The sequence below is a fragment of the Silene latifolia genome, chromosome 3 (genome assembly GCF_048544455.1).
Source record: "Silene latifolia isolate original U9 population chromosome 3, ASM4854445v1, whole genome shotgun sequence".
In the NCBI taxonomy this organism is placed as follows: Eukaryota; Viridiplantae; Streptophyta; class Magnoliopsida; order Caryophyllales; family Caryophyllaceae; genus Silene; species Silene latifolia.
Window position 1 is genome coordinate 114,291,047 of NC_133528.1, and position 14,255 is coordinate 114,305,301.

At 37.2% G+C, this 14,255-nt stretch overlaps 1 pseudogene; it reads left to right on the forward strand.

Moving 5' to 3' along the window:
• LOC141647873 (ferrochelatase-2, chloroplastic-like) overlaps positions 1-5,960 on the forward strand; it is a 56,303-nt pseudogene extending 50,343 nt beyond the window's left edge.
• The last annotated feature ends 8,295 nt before the right edge of the window (positions 5,961-14,255 follow it).

Here is a 14,255-nt window from a genome sequence, read left to right on the forward strand (position 1 = left end):
CGTATACTTTTTTTTTTGTAAGTTTAATCATGTTCTTAATTGTGTATTACTAGTCGGGTTGGAGTCACAAGATCGGTTATGTTGTATTAGTTGAATTGTGAGCCTGTTGAGTATTGTGTACGTTATGAATTATGATGAATCACCAACCTTTGCTGATTAATCGTTTCTTAATGATGGCCCTGCGCCCCTGGCCGTCTTATGTTAGCTAGTTTAGCCGGTAAAGTCAAAAGCGGTTCGACTTATGACCTGGGTTCAGTCCTCTTAGTACCAAAACTGCCCTTATGGTTATGGCTCCCTTTACTAAAAAATAACTATGGATTTTCCGTTGGATCAGTCACGATCAAGCTGTCACAGATTGGTGGAGGGTGTTGGACTTGACGGAAAAATCGCACTCCGGTTGGTGGTGGTTGTTATTTTTGTTCTAATTAGCCTGATGCTATCTGATCATTTTTGTGTTATTCTAACAATCGTATTGTTTGAAGTATAATAAGAGCCATGGCCGTGTTTGATTCCCCGTGTTCCTGTAGGAAAATATGTTCTAGGATTGCAATTGCGAAAATCTTAGATTCAAGCTGAGCACAGCCAGTTACATGCCGGATTTGTACTTACGAAATTTTTTAATAGTTTAAACCATGTAGGTTCTCATTCCTCGAATGTATCTGGGCCTCTTTAATAATTTCGACTAGGTTATAAGCAAACATTCAAGTTTTGGGTATTAGTTTGGGTATTTGTTTTGGACTAGCTGAACCAAATTAAGTATTCTATTCGATGACTTAATGACTCTATGATTTTTGTTTCAATGATAGCAAAATCATAAGGTTATAAATTTCTTAGCCATATTTCTGAAATTTGTTGTCTACATCGTGCTAATTATTCAGTCGGAGACAATTTTGCCATTAAAGGTGTGAAGTAGTTGTCTCCGGAGAGTGATTCGGGTGATTATGTAATGGTGCTTTGTGGGATTTTGTCTCCATGTGGTCCATGTAGGACGATTTAATGACTTATCACTCGGTTGGTTAGTTATCAGTGGTAACTCACCTTTCTTGAACTTTGAGTTGTGGTTTCTAATCTACCTATCACACATTCACACCTTAAACTGAGATTCTTATTTGTTCATATCGGTTGATTACATTTTCAATACTCGCATTTCCTTACATGCTACATCCTGTCATTGCTGCTCTTAATTTTTTTTGGTAAATAAGTTTCTAAGCATCATTTTTTTTTTTTTTTTTTTTTTTTTTTTTTTTGTTATAGCTATCAATGTTTCATTTACTGGCATGAATACAGAAATTTACCCAAAAATGAAGGCAAATGTACCATTCTTAATGACTCTGTTTAGCTAATTTTGTGCACGGTGAGACTTTTATAATTCGCAGTTGTCTGATCATCTTCACTAACCATTTACGTTTTCCCTTTTAGCTATACATGTAGCCATTGTTCAGATGGCGTGTCATTCAGTAGATCTTCTTTCCGTTCCTGCGGTGTCTCTCCTTCTCGATCAGTCAATGGTCATATTAGAAATAGCATTGGATTATCTTCTTGCCAGCTAAAAATGAGAAGCGATAGAGTGGGGAATTCTTTTTGCTCTGCAACCACTTACACAGGCACATATGGTGAGGTGGAAGCTACTTCACAAATTGCAGAAGAGAAAATTGGTGTGCTTCTCCTGAATCTTGGTGGACCTGATACGCTTGATGACGTCCAACCGTTCTTGTACAATCTATTTGCTGATCCAGTATGCCTTTTTGACTCTGTTTGTCCGTTGACTCCATTTTTCATATATTGATTTGCTTTCTATCTCCCAAAACATATATACTGACTTTCTTATCAATCATAATTTTGAATTAAGACATCATTCGCCTACCCAGGTTGTTTCAGTTTCTGCAAAGACCTTTGGCTCAACTTATCTCTACACTTAGAGCTCCAAAAAGCAAGGAAGGGTATGCTTCCATTGGAGGGGGTTCACCACTACGAAAAATGACAGATGAGCAAGTTAGTCATTAGTGGTATTTTTTTTTTTGTGTTACTTTAGTATAATGCGTATCCATAGTTGTTTTTATTTCAGTTCATTATAATTAAACTCTACCATGCTGCCAATTCTTATGGTATTAACTGTCGAATTATGAAGGCAAATGCACTGAAGTTGGCGTTGGAAACAAAGCATAAGAATGTGTCAGTCTATGTTGGCATGCGATATTGGTACCCGTTTACTGAAGAGGCAGTTCATCAGGTTCAGATTCAATTTAATTTTTCTCCTTTGTTACATTTAAATGAAATAAAAGATGCATCTGCTGTTTTATCGGAGGCTCAAATTAAATGTCATGTATTATACTCAGGAAAAAAATAAAATTCTTTCTAGCAGTAGCTAGCATGTTTGCTTGAACCTGTTGGCATAATACTCCCTCCTTTTTGGGTTCTATATTTTGTATCCTCCCACTTCTCATGCTTTCCTTATAAGGTAACTATTTCAATTGTTTTTACCAAAATTACCCCTGCGGCACCCTTTTTCACCTCATCCAACATTCGGGCCCCCAATCACCAAACCCAACCACCTCGATCCACCCTCAGACTTGGCCTTCCTTGAATCTCGACCCATCCGCCACCGGCTCTCCAAAGCGATGACCCGCAAACCGCCACTCTAACGAAGACAAGTCCTAGCCGTTTCCACTGCTCCTCCTCACCAGATACCCAACCAGTGCAAAGCCCACCCAACTGTAAGCCATAACTCAGCATCAACCCCAACCTCATCCCCACCCAAAACCAACCTCTATTACCCAAAAACCCACGTCGTTCCTGTCCCGTTCCCATCAACCATCACTATACCACCAACCTCCATCGGAGGTATCACCCCTGTTCACCCTCTACCCTAGATCTAGTATTTGTTGGCTAGGTCATGGGATGGCGGTGGCAGTTGGGAGTTGATGCTCGCGAATTGGGTGTTGAGGGTGGCTGGCGGTGATAGCGTTGATGGTTGGTATTTGTGTGGTGTCGGTGTGGTGGCTGGTCTTGGGGTGGGTATGTTGGGTAGATTGGATGAGGTTAATGTGACACTGAGAGTAGAGCTAATGAAGGGTAATTGGGCAAACAAAGACCATTTCCTTAAAAAGGTTGACAAGTCAAATGGGAGAATAAAAAATGGAAGGAGTTTAATGTTGCCAACTTCATCTGTGCTAGGAGTAGCGTATTGTTGTTTCATGTAATTGGAGCATGCAATGAAATGGGGACTATTTTACTCTTTCTATGGTTAATTTGAATTGCACTGCAAAAAACAGTGACTTTCTCTAGGAACTTAGCAGATATAATTTCTGTTTACTGAAAACATTCTTATTTCAAGAATTCGCATTGTCAAGCTTTCCTGTAAACAAAGAGGCAGTAGATCAGGTTCATTTTCAATTAGATTTTTCCCTGTCTGCTGTGTCTGAACAGGAATTGTACATGATATCAACAATAGAAGCTTAATCTTAATCAAAGTCCAAAAGGCGTTGTTATGTATAATGCTTGACTCTTTCCATGGTTAGTTTGAATTTTGAAATGAAATTCAAAAGGCATTTTCAAAACCTTTTAACTAATAAAATTGCTACTACTCGACATTCTTCTTTCAAGCACTCTAATCTGTTGCTTTTATTTTGCATTTGGTCATATAGCCGACCCCAAATCGTTTTGGGATTAAGGCTCTGATGTTGTTGTTGTCATATAGCTGAGTCGGCAAAGGGTCAATATATATTTCTTTACCCTTGAAAGTTTTATATTTTGATTTTGCCAAGACAAGGTGGTTGAACTTGTATCATTTGCTCATATAGATTAAGAGTGACAAGATTACAAAGCTGGTTATTCTCCCTCTCTACCCCCAGTATTCTATATCTACAACTGGTTCCAGTCTTCGAATTCTGCAGAATATGTTCAGGTATCCTTGTTTCTAAATCAAGTCATGTCGTTAGCCTTGTTTTTTTTTTGCTTACTCTAATTCAAGTCTGTTTCAGGGAGGATGCGTATCTTTCTAGTCTCCCGGTAGCAATCATTAGATCCTGGTACCAACGGGAAGGTATGTAAGGTCTATGGCTGATCTGATTGAGAAAGAGCTACAATCTTTTTCCGCACCAGAAGAGGTAGGCACTTTCATTGACTGGGAAAATGTGGCCTTTTTCTTCCTGCTGTTAACTATTGTGTTGAGATTTTTGTTTGGATTGGAACTCTGCAATAAGTTACACTAGACGGTCTTACATGTGAGGCCAATTCATTTACCATAAAATTAAATGAGGAATACTTTAGCATTGTGGTGGTTTTACATAAACTGTTGACACTAATTGTCAGCTAAACTAAAATCCATGTTGACACTAATTGTCATTGTTTTAATAAATGTTTAGGTTATGATATTCTTCAGTGCTCATGGAGTGCCAGTTAGCTATGTAGAGAATGCTGGCGATCCCTACAAAGACCAGATGGAGGATTGCATCTTTTTAATTATGAGAGAGTTCAAATCTAGAGGAATCAACAACGATCACACTCTTGCTTACCAGGTTTGAAACGAGAAAATCTTGTATACACGTGGCTTTCTGAATATATGGACCTTTATTGTAGTTTTGTAGTTATTTTATCCTAGTCCTCTTGTCTGCGTCGTTCTCTTGCCAGTAATACCGAGTATTTCTTCCTTTAATTCTTCTCTGTCGTAATTCTTTTCTTGATGCCCTAATGTTCAGAGTCGAGTTGGTCCCGTGCAATGGCTGAAACCGTATACTGATGAAGTTCTTGTTGAGCTTGGCAAGAAAGGAGTCAAGAATCTGCTAGCGGTGCCTGTGAGGTGAGATGTAGATTGATTGAGGTCATTTTCGTCTTTTGTTGTCCTAATGAATGATGATAGAGTAGTTCAGTTAATTTCATTTGTCATTATTGATACTGTCTGAAATTTCAAGCATTTTACATTGGTTTATATTATTGTTTCTGAAGCTCGTGAGGGATAAGTCGCGTCTTAACGGACAACATACTAGCATGAACCCTGCTAAAGAATTATATCCAATTTTAGAACTTTAATTGGGGTATGGACTAAGTCCCAAGCCTCTTACTTTGGCGTATATTATCTCGTTTAAGAAGAGAGGGCATCTTGTACTTCGTTTGTCTTAGCCAGTAGTTTACATATTCCCTTTTGGTCCATCCCGCCAAACAGCAAAAAGTACTATTATGCTTTTTTTGCATGTGTACGCAAAAAAAAAAAAAAAAAAAAAAAATTGATCCAAAAGCTAATGTAATCTATTGGTGGTAAGAGGAGGATGATTATAAACTTTTTTTTTTTGTAATAGATGAAATCTACTTGTTGGGCTGTATGTTACGAATCTGAAAGTTCTAACATCTTATTTCTCTTACAACTTAATGTAGCTTTGTGAGCGAGCACATAGAGACACTTGAGGAAATAGATATGGAATACAGGGAGTTAGCCCTTGAGTCAGGCGTCGAGAACTGGGGCCGTGTACCTGCCCTCAACTGCAACCCTTCTTTCATCAATGATCTAGCAGATGCTGTTACCGAAGCCCTACCTTTGGCCACTGCAATGTCTACAGGTGCATCTGAGGAAGGTGATAACGACCCCATTAAGTATTTTGTCGAGATTTTCTCCGGGTCCATACTCGCCTTTGTCTTGCTTTTGTCCCCTAAATTGGTCTCGGCGTTCAGGAGTAACCTTTTGTAGAGAGTAACCTACTAGAAACTTGAAAGCTTACACTTAACAGTGCCTAAATATGTCAGGAGAACCACAGTAGTGAGTAATTATTCCAAGTCCTATACTTCTTTGTGACTAGTTTCGACACGGATAAAGAGTGGAGTTATATTTTGTAGCCTATCCTTTGTGGCAATAGCACGTCAGATATAATACATAGAACATAGCATAGTTGCATTTTTTTGCAACATCTGAAGTCTTGTAAATTTTTACTCCTGATATTTGCAATCTCCCATTGATCTTTTCTCATAAATTTTGTTGGGTGTAAGAATAAATTTTGTTGGGTGTAAGAGACGGCACAAGGCTAAGTATCTGGCTCATAAATTGTAGTGGTCTTTGCATCATAAGTTGCAAATGTCTTGTTTAAAGTTCACAAATATAGACCTGGTGAAGCTGACCCGACTCAAATGACTTCGAGACCAGACATACCAGAAGTGACCCGGCACGAGGAGACCCGACTTGAAGTGACCCAAAATGGCCCGATAGACCCAAAATGATCCGAAATGACTTAATTATGGCAAAAATAATGCAAAATCAGGACCCGAAGTGACTCAAACGACCAGACCCAGAATGACTCGATCCGAAGTGACCCAATAAATTGTTGACCCGACAATGATACGGCACAAACCCGATCCGAATGACCCATTTACCAGGTGTAATTGCAAGTGCGGACTAAAAGGGGATTATTGTTATGTAGAACGAAGATGGGTGAAATGTCAACAATGTGCATGCTCTAAAAGACTATCTAAATTGGTCCATTCCTTGAGTTTGATTAGAGTTTGGAGCAGTATCAATAGTTTAACTAGGTTTGTGACCCGTGAAATTCACGAGTTTATCTGTTTTAATTTTGTTATTTTTATCATATTGTTTATATTTGTCCGAGCAATATTTGATCCATTTAAAAAATGTAGTCTTGATATACATAAAATTTAGTTAGTTAACGCCTTATTTCTTTGACAACTAAACTATAGGAGTATACTTTAGTTGTTGTTTTGATTAATATACTAATAACATGTGGTTTTAAAAAAGCAAAAAATACCTTCAAATCATCAATGAGTTCAGTAATTCATGACACCCATGTAACAAAAATTAAATGGTTAACGTTGCCTTTAAATTAAATTGTATAGATTTTGTAATAAAATTTCTATGTGAAAGTTTGAACGTCCCTTTGTCATTTAGGATAATAAAGTTAGTAAGTGAAGATGAAATGGCAAATTAATGCATAATGTTGAATTATTTTCTCTTTTTTTTTTTTTTTTTTTTTTTTTTTTTTTTGAGAATGATAAATCTCATAATGTAAGGAGCTTAAAACATATATGATTATAGGTTTTTTTTCTTCTCAATATTTTAATTCTCATAAATTATATTTTTTTATAGTAACATAGTTATGAAGTTTAATAAATGCTAGTCTTAAGAGGCGTTTGGTTCAATAGCATGGAATGAAATGGATTGGAATATGAATCCATAATGGTATGGGGTTCTAAATCCATTCCCTCATAAACTTGTTTGGTTATCTTAAAATTGTAGAAGGGAGGAATGAAGTTTGATACCAAGGGAGGAAGTTGGGTATGAGATTCTAGGGGGTTGGAATGGAGTTAGAATCCATTGGGTATCTAACTCCATTCCAAAAGACTCCAATCAAACATTGGAATGGAGCAAATCCATTCCAATCCATTCCAAGAGAGCCAACCAAACACCTTAGTATATCATCTATATCAATTTGTCAAAATTCCTAAATTTAAATTGGGATATTCTACATGGTACCTCTCAATTTTTCGACTTTCTACATGGTGCCCCTACACTTTTTAAAACATACATGGTACCCCTAGTTGTTGTCATTATCACTAAGTGTACTCCTAAACTTTATTTTCCGTCAATTTAACTCAGTTTTAGGCGCTAAATGATTACTTGGACGCGTAACCAAACTTGTCATTTATCATCCCGTGACATAAGGACTCTATTAGGATCAATATCCATCTTTGGGCGTGATAATTTGGCAAGGAATCAATAAATTTTCCGTCGAATTTTTTTTAGCCCATATATATCAATAAATATTAGGATCGAGATGGATATTAAGCCTAATAGAGTCCTTATGTCATGGGATAAGGTATTGGCCTATATGTTAGAGATAAATATAGGCATAAATATAGAGCAAAGTTCATGACTTTTGACCATCATTTTTTTTCATTATTATTGACAAATATTATAATAAACATTTGTGTTGATTATGTTCTAAATTCTACATAAAGATAATATTTTTTGTGAGACCGTTTTTTTGTATGACCGTAATATTTTCTCAATTTTTAAGTCACAAATACTTAAACTATTTTTAAGTTGATCTCAAAAATTGAGGATATCTTTTATGACTTTTGAACATCCTTTTTCATTATTAACAAATTTAATATAGGCATAAATATGGAGCAAAGTTCATGACTTTTGAGCATCATTTTTTTTCATTATTATGACAAATATTATAATAAATATTTGTGTTGATTATGTTCTAAATTCTACATAAAGATAATCTTTTTTGTGAGACCGTTCTTTTGTATGACCGCAATATTTTTTCAATTTTTAAGTCACAAATACTTAAACTATTTTTAAGTTGATCCCAAAAATTTGTAAATATTACTTTGTAGGGTAATTTAGTTACTTGTAATGGTCTCATTCAAAATAAACCGTGTTATATTAGAAATAGTCAAAGTTTCGGTGTTCATGTGGACTGTGGTATTTTTTTATTATAGAAAATTATTTATAATTGATACACACCTTCCCAAATAGGCTTTTACTTTTTTTTTTGGTGGGGCACTAACTCAATTATCATTCAATGTGTTTTTTAGTAATAATTATCCGTTAAGACGTTAAGATTGTATTATAATTTGTCACTAAGCAAATATTATATAATCAAATACAAAATACAAATTAATTGTAAAAATGGCTCATGGAATAAAACTTAATGTTTTATGTAGTCTTTTAAACTATATTGTATAGATTGATAATATGTGGATTATGATATTGCCATGTCACATTTAATTTGTCATGTCACATTTAATTTTGTCTTGTCGCATTTGTCATGTCATATTTAATTTGCCATGTCACATTAGCCTTTTAATTATATTGTATAGATAGATTGGCTTGTATTCTTGCGATGAGTTAACACCTCGAGTTATTACGTGCATGCAAATAAGATGATAAATGTAGATGTCCTCCTTGGTCTAAGTTAGCAACTAACAACAATAATGAAAGTCACCACCATAGTGGTAGTATTAAGAGATTAAGAAATGGCAATAAGGTGTATTTTAAGCAATATAAATCAACTAATCAACCCATGTGCCCATGTGTATAATCCTATTATTACTCATCCACTAATACACATTCATAAATGGTCAATCCACCATTTTTTTACTTTTCGTTTTGGCTCAAAGCCTAAGAAAAGAGAAAAGGGTTAATTATTAAATGATTGGACCAAATCGAGAGTGGAGGATTTAACTGCCCATCAAAGATATTCCTAAAATAGAAGAGTTATTTCATATGAATAATCTTTCATATGGGTGACCTGCTTAAATTATTTTTATCCTTTAAATAATCTGAATTTATTCCCTCCAATCCCCCCTTCCTTCCCAGAACAAACTCACTTAATTTTTTTTTTTTACCCTAGCAGGTCACCTTTTCTCCCCTTTTCATTTAACTCCCAAATTTGACCCACCCCACGACAAACATTACTTTAGAGTGAACGAAGAAGATAAGGAGTGAAGGTTGGTGAAGTTTAATGGTGAATTAGCGCGTGCGGAGGTGAGCAGCTGCGCTGGTGGTCGGAGGGAGTTAGCGCCGAAGAGTGGCTGCAAGAGGAGTGGTGGTCGGAGGGAGGACTGTCGACGGTTGACGGAGGAGTAATGAAAGGAGGGAGAAGAGATTAATTGGGATTTTTTTGGAATTAGGGTAAGAATTAAGGCGTCTTAACTCTTAAAAACATAAGGGTAACCTGTTGTTTAGGTTACCGCTCACTCTAGTGTGTTCTGGGAAGAAAGGAGGGATAAGAGGGATTAAATTCGGATTACTTAAAGGATGCAGTAATTTAAGCAGGCCACTCATAGGGTGGATTATTTCTATGAAATAACCATGTAACACCACCCTCTTCTTACCCGGCAAAGGTAATTGGGAGATGTTACCATCTCGGTTTTCCGACGCGGTGAAATCGGAGTTGCAATTAAGAAACAATTAATATAAATAAAGTATTTAGTGGATTACATAACCATAAATGAATAAATGAGATAAATGATACAACTCATGACTAATATACTCTTCTAAAGAATAATATTTCATGCCGACTCGACTCCAAGCCTGAATCTCGTCCCGTCTCCTGCGTGACACCTAAACAACCTATACTTAACCTGCTCCCCATATGATCGAAAATATCATATGGATCGACACAGGTCACCCCGGAAATAGGTGACAATTACACAGACACACAAACTTCAGTTTCAATAAATGAATACAGTGTGACTCCACTAAAAGTGTGTGAATATGCAACATGACTATCACATGAATGAGACGCTATCAAACAACAACCACTCCGGTACCGGGATACGCCCAGACGTACCCACAACCACCACGGTACCGGGACACGCCTAGACATACTGATAACCACACTAGTATCGGGACACGCTCAGACATACCAACTGTAATACTACGATTTTCTAAGTCTGTTACTCGGTCGAATATGGCTTACTCGGCCGAGTAAGTGCGTCGTGTGTTTCTGGTCAGACTACTGTCCAGGAATACTCGGCCGAGTATGGGAATACTCGACCGAGTAGGGGATACTCGGCCGAGTATACTCTATACTCGACCGAATATCCGGTCTGACGGTGTTTATTTCCGCGGTTTGATTTAGAGAAGATTAGAGTTATATAAACGAGATTTACAGTTTCTTAATCATTTTTACCAAAACCTAAACTTACAACGTAACTCTAATCATCTCCAAATCTCTCTTAAGTTCGTGGATCTTTCGTGAGTCTTGTTCATCCTTCTTTCGCATTAATTGTGTCGGTAAGCCTCTAGTTCTATGAGTTTTATCAATTTGTCTCTTAGGGTTTTGCTCTAGTTTATGATTTGGGGAAAGGGGATTTTTTCATGTTTGAAATTGGAATTGTATGATTATTGTTAGGTGGAGATTTCTTAGAGGAGCCATTTTAGCCTGCTTGATTGTCTCTTGTCAGATTGTGCTAAGGTAGGGTTTCCCTACTCGGTTTACTGTTTAATTGATCTAAGATATGTGTTGTAATTGTTTGTACGATTGATATTGTGATTGATTGCTGTTGTCGGATTGGAGTATGGTGTTGGTGTTGAGATGGTTGATGATGTTCGCGAGGTGCGTCCTCGGCTGAGTGGAGTCACTTGCGGGAGTGGCTTCACGCCCTAGATTTGCCCTCTGTGGAACCCGCCGCAGGAGAGGATGTGCACATTAATGAACAGGGTTATCGCTCATTGTTGAGCGTGGGCTTAGGTGGACAAGGCTGCGGTCCCCCACTGGCAGGGCTACACACTTTAGTGTGTAGTCAGTTACGAGATGTGATTGGGAGTTGGAGGTGGATTGTGAACAGCTGTTATCTTTATCGTACTTTGTCTTATTTTGATTATGCAATGAACTAACCCCGTTGTAGTTTTGTAAAATCTGTGGTGATCCATTCGGAGATGGTGAGCAGATTGTGACAGGTGATGATGATCTTTAGATTTGGGGTCGAGATGGGAGTCATCACTTCGAGTCTAGCTTCCGCTGTCATGAGATTTACTTTTTTAGTTTCAGTTGTTTGAGTACTAGTGAACGTTTGTTTTGGATTTGGTTTTGGAACATGTAATCGTTAACTCTTTATACTTTAACAAATATTTTGGAATGGTAACTTTGATATACTAGCCTCGGGAAACCGAGATGGTAGCAGTCTGCCATGCTAGGGTGGTCTTGGTAAGACACCTTGGTATGTGAGGGTATTACACCAACAATCACAAATAGGTACCGGAACACGCCCAGATGTACAGGGTCCGGAAGCCAACTGGATCCCCTGCTAGACGTCCTGTCTCAACCACACGAGTCCCCCCGTATCTCAAGCCATTAATGTGCATATTCCTCTTGGAGTGGGAAGCTCCAAGAGGCGACTCAAGCATAAGACGGTCTCCCAACCATCTTACGTCTCCTCAATAATCAAGTAACACCACCAATGATCTCCAACACAACACCACAATGACCATACATGGAAAATGTAACACAACACCAATTACATGACTCATCATGAACTCAATCCTAGTATACCATGGATAAAACTTCCTCAAATACCAACATGTTATCCCAATCGACTCATACATAAAAATGATGATGGAAGACACACAAATATGCACACAAAATATTAAAACCGAGTAGGATAAACCTACCTTTTAGCATTCTTCATAAACTACTCGAATTCCATACGATTCCGTCTTGCAAGACCGTCTTATTCCTAAACGAACCATGTAATACCATCACAAATACATCCTACACTATTATATAATACAAAACCGCTTATTATTACCCTCTAATTATCCATATTACATATACTAATTACTAATTAATTACCCAACACAAAACCCTCAAAAGTTAGGGTTTAAAATAATTAAAGAAGGGTGGATCTTAACTTACAAATGTTGAGGAAGGAAGGAAAAGGATGAATAATCCATGAAAGCAAGCTTGAATCTCATGTAAGAGTGTTTATGGAGGTTTTAGAGAGAAGGGAGAGCATTTGGAGTGATAAGGAAGAAGATAGAATGAATGAGGATAAGGGGATAAGATTTCCTTATCCCGTGTTCTGATCCAGTGCCACTCGGTCGAGTGTCAAGCCCACTCGGTCGAGTGTCACTCACTCGATTGAGTGCCGAGTCCATTCGGTCAGGTGAACCTCACTCGGTCGAGTGCGACGCAGTTCTCAGCAATGACCAGTTTTCGTAAAACAGTCATATCTCACTCGTTTCTTGGTCATTTTGGGCGTGTGACCTACAGTTGGAGTCCTAAGAGGACAAGATATCGCCTCCTGTTGAATATCATCAATATCATGTCTAGATCCGAGTTTATGACAGTTTTAAGACGACCCTTCTATAGGCGGGCGTTATAACAACTCCACTAAGTCTAGTATAGGTTATATTCGGCCCACTTTATAGTCATACTTCACTCCCGAGTGACCTCTAGTCTAGTCTAAGGTCGTATCACGCATCCCAAGGTTCCTTTTCGGGTCCCACAATATCCGGGTATTACAAACCCAAAATAGAATGACAAAATAATTGATTGAGACACCCTGAAATACAGAGTTGAGATCTTATATCCCACGTTTGTGTCTCATCTCGTGTCCCATTATCCTAATCTTACGACACATCATCCCTCACGTAATAATTGGGATGGAGGGAGTAAACCAACACAATAAGGAAGAAAGTTTAAGAACCATGAGTTAAATTGTTTGTCTTATTATCATCAAGTACAAATATTTGAATTCGTTTTACCTTTAAAACGGACATTGTCGTTTTTTTAAAGAATCCCAAAGGCATTACTATATTACTATAACAATGAAAAGTCGAATACTACAACACTGTTTGCAGAAGGTGGTAAACCATCCGCCCGTACAACTCTACCAATAACCCTTGGAATAATATGAGCTAATGCGTGTGCAACGCAATTGTTAACAGGACTCGTATGCGACCAAATAATAAATTGAAAATTATTACATAATATTGTCGTTTTAAGCAAGACTAATTGTTCACCCTACATTAATCCATACATCCATATCATACCCTAAATTCATATGAAAGTATAATCCATATCTCACCCATTTAATTTAAGTACTAGCACTACTACAAATCCAGGCAACCACAACGGCCCTTTAACAACGCTTATTCACGAAAATCACCAAAAGACGTTGTAGAATGGATTGCGCGAAATTTTATTAAACTTAATTACAACGGTTATGTGTTGTTAACCGTTGTTATTGGTTTTAACAACGGGTCAAACTTGCACAACCGTTGTTAATATAAAAACTAATAACAACAGTTTACTCTGTAATACATTATAACCGTTGTTAATAATTTGACACAAAATTAGTGAAAAGTAATTACAACGGTTATATTAGAACCCGTTGTTAATACTTTTTAACAATGGTTGTCAAAGGAACCGTTGTTAATATATTATCTAATGACAACGGGCTTATGTGTAATAACCGTTGTCAATACTTTCAAGCAAATACCACACAAACACAGATCAGCTACAGCCACAAACACAAACACACAACCACACTCTTTCTCATCATCTCTTTCTCATCGTCGCTTTATCATCTCCGTCACTGTTGTTGTCATCGTCTTTTTCTTTCTCTAATTATCAGGTATATATCTATCGCTTTATGGTTTTAGGTTTTGTCATCTCCGTCATTATTGTTCTTTTTGTAATTATTTTATTTGCTGTGTTTTTCTCCGCCATTGTTCTTTCTCTAATTATTCGCTTAGTTTTTATGCGTTTATTAGTAAAACAAATTAAATAAAATAA